At 41.4% G+C, this 16,397-nt stretch overlaps 1 long non-coding RNA gene across 5 annotated transcripts in view; it reads left to right on the top strand.

Annotated features, from left to right (window-relative positions):
- LOC308586297 overlaps window positions 1-16,397 on the top strand; it is a 136,044-nt gene that overhangs the window by 10,842 nt on the left and 108,805 nt on the right. For 2 of the 5 annotated variants that reach the window (XR_014007774.1, XR_014007775.1), the window contains exon 4: window positions 1,844-2,098. The exons of 2 other annotated variants lie outside the window; for them this stretch is intronic. This is a non-coding gene — a long non-coding RNA (uncharacterized lncRNA). Of the gene's footprint in view, window positions 1-1,843; window positions 2,099-15,894; window positions 16,038-16,397 lie in introns of those variants that run through there. One more of the 5 variants, XR_014007773.1, reaches the window with a different exon arrangement.

Here is a 16,397-nt window from a genome sequence, read left to right as displayed (position 1 = left end):
ATACAAATTCCAGTGGATGTATAAATCTGGTCTCTCTGTTTAAGAAATAAAACCTATCAGGTAAACCAAAGTTATTTGTGTGATTAAGCTGGGTTTTCCCCATTTGGCTATAAAATGTTTTACCCTCTAAGACAGTTTGATGGATGAGGTGATAAAGCATACCCAGAGTAACCTTGAAATATAGTTTTACATCATTTAATACACAGAATTCTACACAAAGTGGCAATTGGCTGAACAAATCATCAAATCTCCCATCCATCTTTATTGTTTTGTATTTAGGCCTAGATCCCTGCTCACATGCCAGATGGCAGCTGCAGCAGAGTTTCAAGTGTTAGCTGCAGTTGATGAGGTGATAACTGTCTCTTGAGGACAACTGGCCAGATTGCATATTCCTTTCAGTTAGAGACTATTGCTTTTCACTAAGGCTACAATCCTAGTACACACTTCCTTTGGGAGTAAGCACCACTGGAACCTTACTTCTGAGTAGGTACATAAAGGATTGCACTGTACATACCTAGTCTGTATGTAGTTAATTCAAAAACTGACAGTAGCAGCTAACTTGTGTTCAGCCTAATCATTTCTGTAGAGCTCACCAGCAAAATGAGCCCACAAAAGGAGGCATCCTGTAAACAAAGAGCTGCATAAAAGCCAGGTGAAAGTTACCTTCCTTTTCATTACTGCCAAAGATGCAGTCCAAGTGCATCCTAGATACCTTTTGCAGTGGTGCTATGGCATAGTTTGAAAACACATGATATAGCAGTATTGAACCTAAGCAGTTTGACTCTGATCAGGGCCTGGATGGGAGATACCTTGGGAACTCTCTAAATGGTTTTTTTAAGTGTGTGTGTGTGTGTGTGTGTGTGTGTGTGAGAGAGAGAGAGAGAGAGAGAGAGAGAGATTATAAATGAAATAAAGAAACAACCATCACACAGGATGCTGTGGAGCAACTGCCAGATTGCACACAAGTGCACATGGTCCAAGAGCTGTGCCTCAGGATCCTCTGTAACACAGCAGTGGATTGTGGGATGTAGCTTTCATGTCTGCTATGCAATATCTTTGGTAGGTGAAATGTCCTGATTGGACTTTCTTTGCTCCAATACATATTATCCCTGCAGATCAGATAGCATCTGTGATCATCTTAAATCAATTTTCTTTCCACCTTTGTCCAGAAGTACTGTCAGTGCTGGGGATACCTGTGAAATAACCTCCTGGCACTGACTGGGTGGCTTCTGCCAGAAGTTAAAAAGTATATATGTTTACTTCTTGGGGGGGGGGGAGTTATGCTGCCCATTCCCTTTAATATGTGGATCCCTTCTCCAGTCTTCAGTGAATGGTTAGAAGTGGGGAGCAGGATAAAGGTCCTTCTTTTCCTTCAGCTCTGCAAGCAACCTCTGGATTCTTCCTGCTCCAGCAGCCAGGCAGCTGCAGATTTGCTTTGGGTTTTGTTTGCTTTTCAGATTTTCCCATGAATGGTGTAATCCAAATTAACACAACAAAATATGTGGGATGGGTTCTGATTGAGGGCAGCATCATGTGGACACTGCTCGGAAATCTTAGATTCAAACTCATGGTAAAGCCTAGTTTGGACAAGCTCGCAATCCATGAGATATACTGTACCTACGGTGAAGGAGTGTTTGTTTCATGTTAACAGGCAGATACAGGTGAGCTAGTGTAGCATAGTTTATAGCAGCAGCAGCAACAACAACAAAATAACTTCCAATTTATATGTGTTGTTCATAGAATAACATTTCAGTACTTTTACCTCTCACAGGATATACATAGCCATCTCCCAAAGATGTCTTATTTAAAGTAAATTCTCTTGTTTTTCTCCTGTTTCTCCTAGATTTCTAGGTGCAAAAGAGAATTATTTGCAAACAGATGAAAAACACCTGGCTCTGTTAAAAATAAATACCATTTACATAACACAAGCTATATAATTAAGGTCTTAACATGCATTCTCTATGTCATGCGGGCATAACAGGATCAGAGTCAAACTGATAATACAACCTGCCCTGGTGTGAAAGTACAGCAGATCCGAAGCTGTGATGCTAGGGGGGAAAATGAAGTTCCTTGTTAAATAAATATTAGGTGCTGTTAATCAATAGGCATGAATAGTGTTTGTAAAAGAGTGAGAATAGCATGTGGAAAGAAACCTGATAATGAGAATGTGCAAGGGCACAAGAGCAATGAAAGCTTTTTTAATGCCTAATTGCTGCCAAACCGACATTTTTGGATGTTCATATAGCTGGGGAACAAAGGTTTTCAGGGCTGTCTTTAGCATATGCGCCACCAGGGTGCAAAGACCCACCCCCTGGGGGGGGGAGGTCAAAAGTTGTTGAACTTTTAAGGAAAGGAGCAGCAAAAACCACTAACATTGGGGGGGGGGAGTGGCAGTGAAAACTCTGTCTTCTGTTTTTGCAATCATGCAAGATGCTTTAAAGTTTTGATCCTAGTAGGGACAGTGGGTTCTATGGGTTCTGTGTCAGAAAAAACAATGATATGGAATAGTGCTAGGAGGAATTGGGACCACACACAAACACACACACTTGTTCTAGTCATCCAAAGGCCCTGTGCATAAACAGTGCACTAAAGCCCTTAAACATGTGCAGGTTGGGGCAGAGCCAGCAGGTAGGACCTCAGTTCTTCCATTCATGGGTTCATTGGTACAAAGATGAATGAAGGTGCAGGACTAAAGAACGAAGAAGTATTAGGCAATCTAGTTCAACTCTATGCTTGATGCAAGATATCTAGAGTTAGATGATGTACCAACAGTTGATAGTTCAGTCTCTGCTTGAGGATGTCCAGTGTAGAACTTCCCACCATTGTTCTAGGTAACTAGAAAACAGAGAATAATATGCATGTAGAAAGAGACACACTATGTAGGGTGCAAAGGGATGAGAAAAATCCTGAAGCAGGGCTGCTTTGGACAGAGTTGGGCTCTCTGGGTTGAAGCAGGAACTGTTCAAAGCAGGGGCCTCCAAAACTATTATTCCTTTGGAGAGCAGGGTGTTTAAAAACACTGTGGATAGTGTGTCTGCAAAAATGGAAATCTTTGTTCTAAGCTTGCCATATAAGAGAAACAACAGGCTGTGGAGAGGGAGGTGGAGAGCTTTTTGAATGACTGATAGGTTTAACTTCTAGCCAATGAGAATCACTTTACCAGGAGGGCTCTCCTATCACAGTGCTTTGGGGAAGGGATTTCAATGCAGTATTACATTGTTGTCTGTTCTGTGCACTTAGCTAGTAATGCTTGCTTAGAAAATGCTGGAAATTCAAGTCCTTCTGCCTCTGTCTCGTGCCCACACACCCATTCCTATCAAATCAGCTTTGCACTTAGTTTCTGCTACTTCTATTGAGCAGAACATAAGCCTGAAGCTTCTTCACACACCCCAATTCATCATAACTGTAGCCTTTGCCTCCATCCTTCTGATATTTTGCATGTTACTTTCCCAGGGACATCTCTACCACATCTCTAGGAATTTTTTTAGAATAACATTGTTGCCTTGAGTTCAACCTTTTAGTTCTCCCCCAAATCAACTGCCTACCAGGTGCCTACCATAAGACCCTCTGAGCTGATCTGTAGCTTCTCCTGTCCTTTTTTCAAAAGAGGGAGAAGTCAGAAAAAAGAATTTCCCATCCCTTTTCTGAACAGAGAGAGTAAAAAGAAGAAGCAAGAAATGGATTCTCTTCCTCTGTCATTGCAGAATTCACAGTGGTAATAAATACGAAGATTTTAGGATTCTCCTATAACTATGAAAAGCAGGATTAGTAATAGAAGAAATTGTCAGTTGCATATTCTTAATCTGTGGAGTTCACAACCACAAAAGATAATTAAGCAAGCAAAAATACTGTGCATGAACTGTTGAAAAAGGGCTGAATGCGTTTATGTTCTTTTATTGCAACATTTATGGCCTTGCAAGTGATGATAAAGGTAATCAAATCTCATGCTTCAGAGCATATATTCAAGAGTCATTTTCTTCCCCCAAATGCAAAATTTGGCATTCAACAATGAGCTGGAGTCTATGTTGAGTAATTGCTTCCCTCAGAATAATCAGTTACTGGCCACAGGTGAATGCAATATGATGCAGTGCCCGATCTCTTTTAATAACCTTGAAATCAGGATTCGAGTTCTTACAAAAGGTGGATTAACAATGAAATATTTTGCTCAAACACCACAATCTTTGAGATGCACACTGCAGATACAACTCCTCCACTATCTTAACTAAAGCATCTTAGCTTCATTTGGAGGAAACAATAAAAGTGAAGGAGTTTTGTCCGACACTTCACATCTGCTGCTGCTTAAGGTGGTAGTTTGTCTTATATGTGACATGTCTCTAGTGAGACATGAATTTACATAAGTAGGTTCAGTATACAAAGGTTACCCATATATAAGGTACCAAGTAAATTATTTTGATAAAGGTCTAGGTGGCATAGAATATTGGTTTAAAGTTTGGGAAGATTAATGTGCATGAGCTGCTCACTAGAGCTATGCTTTATCTTATTCTATCACCTACATGTATGACAGGATGCAATTTACTTTCTTTGGTAGCAATCAATAGGAATCATTCACTCCAATGAGAAAGGGTAAAGGGGCTGAAGTTGGAGATACCTGGGAGCACTAGCTGCCCCAGCTCACAAAACTGAACGTTTCTCATTGAATTTCAGGGTAGAAAATAATCAGGTGAGTCTGGCCCTGGTGATCCCACCATTGGTAGAAGGAATAAGACCGCTGTTCTCAGCCTTCATAGCTTTCTTGACTGATGCTCTGTAAATGGTCCCCCAAAAGTTGAGAACAATTTAGCAGCATGTGAGTAGGAGTTGTAGCACAGGAAGCTGGGTAGTTTGGCATCCCGTAAGCCAACAGAAGTGGTTATACTAGAGTAGTGATGGTGGTGAAAGACAAGTGTGCTTTATTGCTGCAGACCCATTGCAGGCATCTTCTCATATATTATTGTGCAGGAGGTCAGAGGACACTGTACATGTGCCAGAGTAAAGCCTGATTATAATTCAGGGGATACCTCACCGATGGAAGAGGATTGGAGAGCCCCAGCGCCACTAGGAACCAATGAGATATGAAAGCTAGGAGCTAAATGGCACCTTATATCTAAGTTATGGGCACAACAACGGAATGCCTAGGTGCACTTTTTTAATAACAAGAATACAAAGCTGAAAATGAATGAAATGCAGCTAAAATCTTATGTTCATTTTTCATGTGGTCTAGTCCTCATCTGAAGACTGCAAAAAACAAAGCCACGCTTCCCCTGCTCACCTCCCTAATATTCTTAAGAGGATATCTTCTCCAGTCTTCAGAGAGTGGCTGGAAGTGGGGAGGCAGAAAAAGGTCCTCCTTTCCTTCCACTGTGCAGTTTTAATCTGAAATCTTAGGCACAGTACTGTGCCCAGAGCTCAGAAACAGCTTGCGCTAATGAAATTCCCTGTCGCAAAATGTGCCTAGAACAATGGGAGTTTCAAACGCTGTTAGGAACCCAAAGAGGAACCCTGTCACAGTCATGCAACCCAAATTGCCCAGCCCCTCCAGCACACCACACCTAGAGCCCTGCTTCAGCCTCAGACCCTTTCCCCTTTACCCCCAGATGTAGAAACAATGTTGGGCCTGACAAGAAGTCCAGAGCCACCAGAGGGGGGCTTGCTTGGCAGCCAGGAGGCTGCACTATCAGTGGTCTAGGGAAAAGCTAGAGAAGAACCTTTCCCCTGAATGTGCTAAAGTACTTACAATCCCACTTCAGAACTTCCCACTCAGTGTGGGAAGGTTGGGAGTATGGGTGACACCATTCCTGCTCCACACATACAATTTAAGGATGCACAAATAGGGTTCAAGTGCCTTTTAGACCTGACATTGATTGGGCAGGGGGTCCTGCCCACTCCTCCTTCTGGATATTAAAGAAATTGGCCATCCCTGATACAATGGTGGTTCCATTTGGGGTCACCCTGAACTCAGTTTTGCTCAATCATATGGTGCTTTGGGGGCCTCCACCAGTACCTAATGGTACATAAAGAGTATTTCAAAGAATTCCTGTTAATACATAGACTGCTTTGGTTTGGGAGATGGGAGAACAGAGGCAATTAACATACTGCATCACTTTAAGCAAAACGGTATATACTTGTAAATGGCCACCTTATGTGCTGATTCGGCAGCATCTCAAAATTGTGATCTATAAGCTTGGGACATCTGATCTATAGATGTCAATAGGGAAACTGCAGGGAGATTTGTAAACATGCCTAGCATTCTATTGGAGAATTTGCTTCTGCTTCCAGCTGACAATAGTACGGCATGTACATAGCTTTGCGACAGCACATCAGTAGGCATTCAGTTGCTGCTCGGGGGCTCATAATGCACTGACTTACTATCTGAAGGGCTAAAGCCTAGACTGATTAAAAATGTGCATTAATATATCATTGTTTTACATGTACTAGTTTTAAGATCTTGTTTTCCAATCCACACAATGGGGCTCACTGCATTTTTTACAAAGTTGGATTAAATACAGCACACAGCCTTGAGGCGCTTTAGAAGATCATGTCTGTAATTCATTGTGTGAACATGCTGATGCACAGACAAAGGTGAATTAGCTCCAGATAAAAATGCTTCAATGCTCTATTGAATAGTCAATTATTAAGCACATAATAGGACCTGTGGTTAGCAGGGCATAGTGAAGATGTGCACAGTCTGCAAAATTTATTTCTGAAAAGGAATAGTATTGGGCAATATTTAAAAGGCAGACAATGAAAATCATATTTGCACAGACATTTTTGAAATTGTTCATTGAAGCTACTTTTTACTATTACCTTGGATATCACTTTGTGTTTCTTGCACGGTTGCTATAAAATGTATTTTATTGCAGCCTAAGAAGAAATAATGGAATGCACTTTTATCTGAGACACAAATATTCTTACATTAATAAATTTTACTTGAAAAACAACTTACATTGCTTCTTAGAACTTGTTGGGTAAAACTGAATAAGTAGTAATTATATGTCAAGTGGTGGGGAAAGGTTACAGAATTCTACTGAGTGATGAATTATTATGTACTAACTAATGGGTGAAGGTTTGTGGATAATTTCTTTTGTAATGTAAAATAGTTTCATCTTTTACTTTGTACGAAAAAGTTCCTTGTTTCATAAAAAAGGAAAACAAGAAGGCAGCATTAGACATCATCACTTCTGTTTGGGGAGCTACGGGCAGGATGCAAGTAAGCAGTTCTGCTTGTGAAAGAAGCTTTGGCTGCACAATGGAACTTCCCTGTCCTCTCCTCTCCTGATGTGCTCCATACATGTCCAGTAAGTCTGCTCCAGAGGGTTGGAGGAACTCCCAGAGTAGATTTCGGGGTTGCAAGGGGGTCACATGAAGAGAGGAGAGGATGAGGAATTTCCATTGTGCACCTAAAACTCATTGCCACTAGCAGAACTGTTTACTTGCATACCACAACATTCCATAGCCCCCAGTTCATGCACACATTAATTCATTTTTCAAAAGACTGCATAGTTTTTGAGGCAAAGGGAGGAACTGGAAGTTTTCAGGGGCTGAAGGTTCCTAAGACATTATTCCTTTTTGCCTTTGTTTCAGATTTTGGTCCCAGATAGCTGGTATTAAAATAACTGATTACTGGTAGAAGACTACTACGTTTCTTTAATTTGGCCTTTATATTAAAGTGGGATGCCATTTCATTTTTCATTTCTTTGCTGAATTAACAAACCAAACTACCATTTTACCAGGGTGAATGCTGGTTACCTAGACAGCAAATGGGGAAAACACATTTAAGAATATATATATATATATATGTTGTTGTTTAGTCGTTTAGTCGTGTCCGACTCTTCGTGACCCCATGGACCAGAGCACGCCAGGCACTTCTGTCCTCCACTGCCTCCCGCAGTTTGATCAAACTCATGCTGGTAGCTTCAAGAACACCATCCAACCATCTCATTCTCTGTCGTCCCCTTCTCCTTGTGCCCTCCATCTTTCCCAACATCAGGGTCTTTTCCAGGGAGTCTTCTCTTCTCATGAGGTGGCCAAAGTATTGGAGCCTCAGCTTCACGATCTGTCCTTCCAGTGAGCGCTCAGGGCTGATTTCCTTCAGAATGGAGAGGGTTGATCTTCTTGCAGTCCATGGGACTCTCAAGAGTCTCCTCCAGCACCATAATTCAAAAGCATCAATTCTTCGGCGATCAGCCTTCTTTATGGTCCAGCTCTCACTTCCATACATCACTACTGGGAAAACCATGGCTTTTACTATACGGACCTTTGTTGGCAAGGTGATGTCTCTGCTTTTTAAGATGTTGTCTAGGTTTGCCATCGCCTTTCTCCCAAGGAGCAGGCGTCTTTTAATTTCGTGACTGCTGTCACCATCTGCACTGATCATGGAGCCCAAGAAAGTAAAATCTCTCACTGCCTCCATTTCTTCCCCTTCTATTTGCCAGGAGGTGATGGGCCCAGTGGCCATGATCTTCGTTTTTTTGATGTTGAGCTTCAGACCATATTTTGCGCTCTCCTCTTTCACCCTCATTAAAAGGTTCTTTAATTCCTCTTCACTTTCTGCCATCAAGGTTGTGTCATCTGCATATCTGAGGTTGTTGATATTTCTTCCGGCAATCTTAATTATATAATCTTAATTATATATATATAATTATATATATATGAATTGCATTTGATTCCATCCATAGTTCAATGGTAGAGTATATATGCTTTCCAGGCAGAAATTTCCAGGTTCAATCCCTGACATCTCCAGTTAAAAGGATCCAAGGTAGCAGATATGAAAAAGATCTCCAATTGAGACCTTGAACAGCCACTGCCAGACAGGGTTAATCATGCAGCTCCAGATAAACCAGTGAACTGAATTACTACAAGACAGCTTTGGATGTACATGATGTGTGAAAGACTATCCATGATACAACCAACTCTCTGTTGAGTATAGTTCACATTTTGTGACCTTACATACTAAGACCAAATACCTTGCCAAATAAACATTGAAAGTATACCTGGCAATGGCAACAATGACACCCTAGCTACGCAACACCCTGGTCACTGAAGTCTGCTGTTGTCTCTTTTCTGATATCAGCTGAAGATAGGTCTCTTCCCCCCAAGCCTTAGAGTTTTTAAATATTTGATCATAAAGAAAATGATGGCAAGCGAAAATGAACTAATTGCTTTGCTTTCACTACTAAGCTATCAGCATTGTTTCAAATAACTGCAATAATGTTTTATCAAGCATGCGTTAACATAAACAGCAATGCTAACATATTGTTGGACCTATACTCTGTTAAAAAGTTGTGTGAGCTAATTCAAAGCCAAGTGTTAGATGAAATGCATGGATCCAGTTGCAACACATTCTTTGCTCAAGTCTTCTCCCTAGTGCCATTATAACAACATCCAATGTTGTAAGTTTATATTCAATAAGTCAAGAAACTTTACAATATTTTGGCTCCTTTAATATTTTTATTGCTCCCAGACAATAAACTTAATCCAACCTTTTCCGCCACAACACTTCTTATCCAAAATTAATAAGGTGTTTGGACTTTGACATTTCTGCAACATCCTTGACTTTATTTAGCCATATATATTCAGTTCCTGCATTATCTCTGTTCCCCAGTATTATTCCATGAGAAATTTATAATGGCCAGTAATTCTGCTATTCAGACTTTTAGACTTTCTTCTTCTAGAATTCTCAAATGCTGTAAGAGCTGAGTAGCTGGATCTGTACCTAGAGATTGGAGCAGAATAATGAGAAATTTCAAATCTATATTTTCTCTTTTTTTGGTAGATGAAACTGATCTTCTTATTGCTTGCTGATTTGTTAGTGTAAAACACTCTTTTGGAAGCTTTGACCTGTGCTGACATAATAGTTCACTCCATCTGGCTTAATCTTTTCCAAGTTTCCTACAAAATGTTGCCATTTCAGAACTGTGAAAATTGGTCCTGTGAGAAATCTCAATTTAGGTCAGAGCAGTAGAAGACATTGATGTCTGTGGCAGAAAATACAAAAGGTACCTTTCCTCCATTGTAGTGAAACTATAATAGTAAGCTAACAGACATTTTCTTTCTCTTTTAATAGTACCTCTAATGTTGCTCCTAATGGTAAGGCCAGCTCTGGGTCAAATTTTCGTTTTCTATTTTTTGCTATTTGGATCTATCAATATACCATAGACTGAAACTGGGGCGGTTTTTAAGTTCGTAAGATCAGCACTTCCCATTTCGTCAGGTTATTCAACTTCCATGGTGGTGAGATAATATTTAAGTGGAATCATTGTTTTGGTGGGGTTGTGTGCTAATTTCTTCTTAAATCTTTCTTCCAGTACAGTGGAATCTCGAGTTGCAGACGTAATCCATCCTGGAGGCACGTCCGCAACTCGAAGTGTTCGCATCCAGAAGTGCTTCATTTGCGCATGAGTGCAGTGCGATTTAGTGTACATGTGCGAGCGGCAAAACCCAGAAGTAACCGCTCCGGTACAGTGGTACCTCAGGTTAAGTATTTAATTCGTTCCAGAGGTCCGTTCTTAACCTGAAACTGTTCTTAACCTGAAGCACCACTTTAGCTAATGGGGCCTCCTGCTGCTGCTGCTGCCGTGCCGCCGGAGCACGATTTCTGTTCTCAACCTGAAGCAAAGTTCTTAACCGAGGTACTATTTCTGGGTTAGCGGAGTATGTAACCTGAAGCGTATGTAACCTGAGGTACCACTGTACTAAACAAATATGCAACAGCTTTCTGTTCTTTTCATCATCTTAAGTCCCTTCATCCTGCTCTTTTAGAGACACCAACTGGCTCATGATTTTATTACACAGGAAGATAGGAAGCTGACTTATGCTGAGTCAGACCATTGGTCCATTTAGCTCAATATTGACTATACTGACTGGCAGAAGAGGCACTCCAGATTTCAGGCAGAAGTCCATCCCAGTCCTACCTGAAGATGCTGGGGATTGAACCTGAGACCTTCTTGCAAGGCAGATACTCCACCACTGAACTATAGCCCTTATCAATAAAGTTCTAACTCCCAAATTCAAATACCCAAGTGTCTTACATTCTGCAGTAGGAAAAACAGTTACATTGCACAGACTTAGTTAATTGCACAATTGTGACTAAATGTGAAGAGTTTTAGTATGCTGTCCAAATCTCCCAATGCCTCTTCTGTTTTTCAGCTTTAGTTCCCCACTTAGAAGAAGCAAATTTCTAAGTCAAGCTGTGTTTTAATTGGCAGAAACTCTGGCCAAAAGAACTAAAAGATTTTTGCCGTTGCTGATAAGAAAAGATCCTCTGAATGGGCCAACTAATTTAGGAAGGGAAAGTGGAGCAAGACAGCTGTATTTGAGAAAGCAATGCACCATTTGTTCGGTTGCAACAATATTGGGATGCAATGAATGAAGCTGGATACTGCTGTATTTAGAACATTCCCAAATTGTTACGATTTGCTCTCCGTCCTTCCCTTCCTGCTGCCTGGGGTCTCAAGGCCCTGGAGCCCAGCCTGCCTTGCTACTGTGTCCCCGGCCCTCTCACTGAATATCCAACGCCCTTGCTGAATGGCTACCTGGCCAACACTCACATACTCCTTGCTCAGTGTGCAAGTGGGTGCGGATGGAGGAAAGCGGGCAGGCATTGACCCCAGTATGGCCTGGCCCAAAACTGCTCTCTGTGGGTGTCAGGGGGATTCGCCTGCCAAGGGCTGCATCAGCTGGCTGGGCTCCCCCTGTACAGATGGGCAGGCGATGCAGCGTGGCCCCGCTTGGCTCCGGGGGGGGGGGTGTGTGCTTTGGTGGCAAGGGCTGGGCTGGCATGGTGGGCTCCATTCACTCTCTGCATCCTGCCCCTTGGTACACACCTGCCTGTCATGGGCACCAGAAAACCATGCTACGCCACTGTGGTGCAAATGCTTTGTATTGTTACACAAGCCTGGTGCCTGCCCCTCTTTCCGCCAAGCAGTGGCAAATGCGTATGGGATCTTAGGCGCCCACACAGGGTCTGTGTCCCTTTGGGGAATGGGAGACAGGATGAAGACTGTCGTGCTTTAAGAAATACGGTTTGATTCACATATTTACACCTTCAGTCCGCATGGGGGGGGGGGTCGGGTCCAGATCTTACAGCATGGCCCAAAGCATTGCAGGCAGTCCTTCCTTCTCCCTTCCCAAGTTGGATCTCACTCCTTCTTCCTCTTTCTTCTTCCCAGAAGTCCCTTGCCCTCCTCCAGAGCAGTTACCTTGGCAACCTTCCAAATCTCCAGTCTCTAGTCACACCTGGAAAAAGAAGTTCCATTGTCTTCTTAATGACCCACAGTGGTTCTCCCAACAGCCCTAGTTTGGCCAGGCTACCCAGCTTATATTCTCTCTTCATTTCACAAATAACCCCAAATCCTAACATTTATTAATTTTAGTGTTTAGGAGGACACCCCCCCCCAAGTTCTGTAACAGTATTTAGGAGTAGCGTTGCTCCAAATGTTTCATACCCTTGATTTTTTCCACATTCAGGGGGTTTATTTGGAGGGAAGGTGCTGACCAGATGGGCAAGGTATTATTATTAGGTGGGGAATGGAAACTTTGGTACATGAGGTAGTGGCACTTTAAAAGATGAGGTGGTCCAAGGGCTTCCCAATTCCCTCTTTGTTTTTGTTTTTTATCCAAAGCTCTGGACTGCACTCACACAGCAGTTTATTCCATTTTTACGATGTTTCTCTAACGGTTAATTTCTACATTATATTTGAGCTTTCAAATGACGTAAAAGCTGCTTCCAGAAATCTAGCAGAATATAGTGTAAGTTTAGTGCTCATTTCCATGTTAATGGCTTCCAGAAAATATCCATTTGCAACCCCATTAAACCAGAAAATCACAGAAGTAAAGTGATGAAATTAGGGGTGATATGCCAGCGTACAGATGTTTCCTGCCATTTTCATAGGGGAACAGAAGTATGCATGTGTGAAATGGGTGGGAGAGTAACAATGTTGTCCAATGGCATCTTGCTGTGTCACTCCACACCCGCTGGTGTGAATGGAATTTTTCATGACATGCTGGTATATTAGTCAAAAAGCCACAACTGCATAACAGCTACTGCAGTGTGAAAGGAACATTAGAAAATGGAACAGAAGCCCTAGCATTATAATCAGGAAAACCAACCCAACATTCCCCATGTCTGAAAGCATCCATAGCAGTCTTTTCCATGTTATTGCAAATGGCTTTTTTTCTGGAAGCAAATAATATGGAAATGTGCTATACAGTGGTACCTTGGGTTAGATACGCTTCAGGTTACAGACTCCGCTAACCCAGAAATAGTGCTTCAGGTTAAGAACTTTGCTTCAGGATGAGAAAAGAAATCGTGCTCCAGCGGCATGGTGGCAGCAGGAGGCCCCATTAGCTAAAGTGGTGCTTCAGGTTAAGAACAGTTTCAGGTTAAGTACGGACCTCTGGAACGAATTAAGTACTTAACCCAAGGTACCACTGTACTCCACTATATTTCCAGAAGCAGCTTTTCAATCATGTGAAAACTCAAATTCAATGCAGAAATTAACTGCTAGGGAAATGTTGGGTAAATGGAATAAACTGTTGTGGGGCTGCAACCCAGGTGAGTGCCTGTTAACTTCACAGCTTCCTTGCACTTTGAAAGGAGGTAGCAAAAGCCCCTGTGATGATGCTTTGAGTGATGCTGCAGCATTCCCAGGCATGGTATGGAAAAAGATGGTTTCCTGTATGGGTCCTGACTAATATTCTGCAAGGAAAAATGTACTGTGAGTTACCACTGTATTGTTACCATAGTGCCATTTAAGATGGCAGATTGGGGCTTATATGATTCAATACTTCTTCATACCCACCCCCCTCAAAAAAGAGATTTCTGTGTGTACAAAATTGGATGTCAGTGAAAAGGGTACTTATGTGGTCTTTTATCTGACATACTAGTTTTCTATGTGGAGGGAGGTTATTTTGATTCTGTTTTGTATGGGGGGAAGAGTACAATCATGTGCGCTCTAACCTGTAATCTGAAGTGTTATAGTCCAGAGATAGGTTCACCACCTTGCCTTTTGTTTATGGGGACTAAGCTTCAGTAAGAGGCCTCATTGCAAACACAATTTTATTTGAGCTTTTATATCAAGAGTGGCCGGGGTGGGGGGAGGACTCAGTAATACTAAGTGGTGCCATAAATCTTGCTGATGTTGCCAAGTTAATAGCAAGACTGTACTCTCCAACCTGTATCGAGATGGGTTCAGATACTGATTTGCCACCAGATCTTTCAAGTCTGACTCACGCAGGAAGTTCTATTATAGTGAATGTCAAAACCTGAGCTACTGAGAATTTCTCACGGCATAATAGCAATGCAGGAACTTGATCTGGATGACAAATGAAAATTATAGTTTGTGATCTCATACAAGTTCTATGCTGTTATCTGTAAACTTTTCCTGGAAACTTCACTCATATGCCAGAGGAGGTATCATAGAAGCAGAATGCAGGTTGCTAGAAGTCTCTGCACAAAAACAACATGGTCTCCCCCATTGTTTCTTCCATTCCCATGATGTTGATATAGGATGAGTTAGGACTGTTCTCAGCATGGCTGCTGATCAGTCATCTAGGCATTGCACATGCCACCGGAGATGGTTCTCCCTTTATGTGGAGTGGCTGCCTCAGGTGGCAGATCCTGGGGTGATAGGCTGACAACTTGTGCACTGCCAAAAAAAGGGGGGGGAATTCATCACAGAAACAGAGGACACAGTTTTGCATAAAATATACATATGTTTGTGTCTGTGTGTGTAAATTCAAATTTACAAATAATTACTGCAATTTCAGTAAGATTAAAAATTAAGATCTCCGGGCTGTTCAGCTTCTGTGGAATGGAGACAAAATCAAATATCTTTAATACGGTCAATGACCAACATTGAATGGGAATGGAGACACCATCTTCTATTTTGCCTCAGGCAGCAAAATATCTCGCAACTCACAGGGATGAGTATCCCTCATGTTGAATTGCCCATTTAGAGAACTTACCATGTAACTTAAGGCCATCATGCCACACTTCCCTACCCTTTGTCAGATGGTGAATGCCATGGAATTGGACTGCAGGTGAAGAAATCCACATGATGGGCCTGCCTTATGCAGTGAGATATGTCTGGGGTTGGTGGAGAATCAGCCAGTCTCTGTGGTGGATGTAACAGCTAGGTTTGTTCTCAACCATGGTAGTGGAATGTATCATAGCAAAAAATATCACCCAGCAGCCTGCTGCAGCATTGTGACCATAGTGTTATTGTTGTTAAAATAGAAAATAATTAAAAAATACACAATAATTAAAAAACACACAAAGCAATACAATTAAAATAAAAATACTCATGATGAAATATGCAATAAAACAATCCTGTTAAAACAGCACAGCAAGTAAAGCAGGAGTCTTGGAACAAGAGAGCAAAACATATGGAAAATTACAATAAAAACAGCACGGTACCAGATCCTTCATTAAAACTTCCCCAAAGGCTATTGGAATAATAGGTCTTCACCTGCCCCCAGATGAATAACAAGGACAGAGCCAGTCAACTTCTCTACGGAGGGAGTTCCAAAGTCTGGGAGCAGCCACCAAGAATGCAGCTGTGGTCTTGCAGTTGGCTGTTTACTATTATATTTGAAATATGCCAGTTATAATTGTGGTAGTGCAGAGGCATTTTCACTGGTGACACTGGTAATGTGGAATACACTCCCTGCTGTAAAAAAGGCGCCTATCTATATTGGCATTCCACTGGCTTTTGAAGACACACCTGTTTACATAGGCATTGATTTAAAAAATATATAATGTTTAATTGTTTTTTAACAATTGTGGTTAGCTGTTCTTATTTTATTTGTAAGCTGCTTTGAGTATCTGTCAGGGGGGAAAGTGGGGTATTATTATTATTATTATTATTATTATTATTATTATTAATCCTCATTCAGCAACCATCACATCTCAAATGAATAAACATATTTCAAAATAGAAGGAAGATCTATTGTTACTACACACAGAAAGCACATGTGTCAAAAATTCACAAACTCAAGGGACAGATAATGTATGTCAGACAAAGCTTATTTACTTCTTTCAAGATTCCCATTTTACCTTTTATATAAAGGAAATATTGTTATATATGCTTAACTGCCAGAGTATTATTCACACATATGTTTATACTTGGTGTGGTGTGGAGGTTCTTCCTCATTGTAGGAGAAACCTACCCACATAATGCTGAAACATAAAACACCAATCTTTGTGTGATAATAGTCACTATAGCTATACTTGAAATTCTGCATTGTTCCAAATCTCTCCCAAAAAGCTACAAAAACCCCTCAATATCTCAAACACAACTATGTTCTGGGAATAAATCCCTATTTTTTCTGAAGAAGAATTTTTGCCTTAACGTGAAGAGAATCCCTAAGGCCCATTATAAAAACAAACACTTTTGAAA

This window comes from Podarcis bocagei, assembly GCF_964188305.1.
Source record: "Podarcis bocagei genome assembly, chromosome: 4".
Lineage (NCBI taxonomy): Eukaryota > Metazoa > Chordata > Lepidosauria > Squamata > Lacertidae > Podarcis > Podarcis bocagei.
This window is presented reverse-complemented; position numbering and strand designations above follow the sequence as displayed.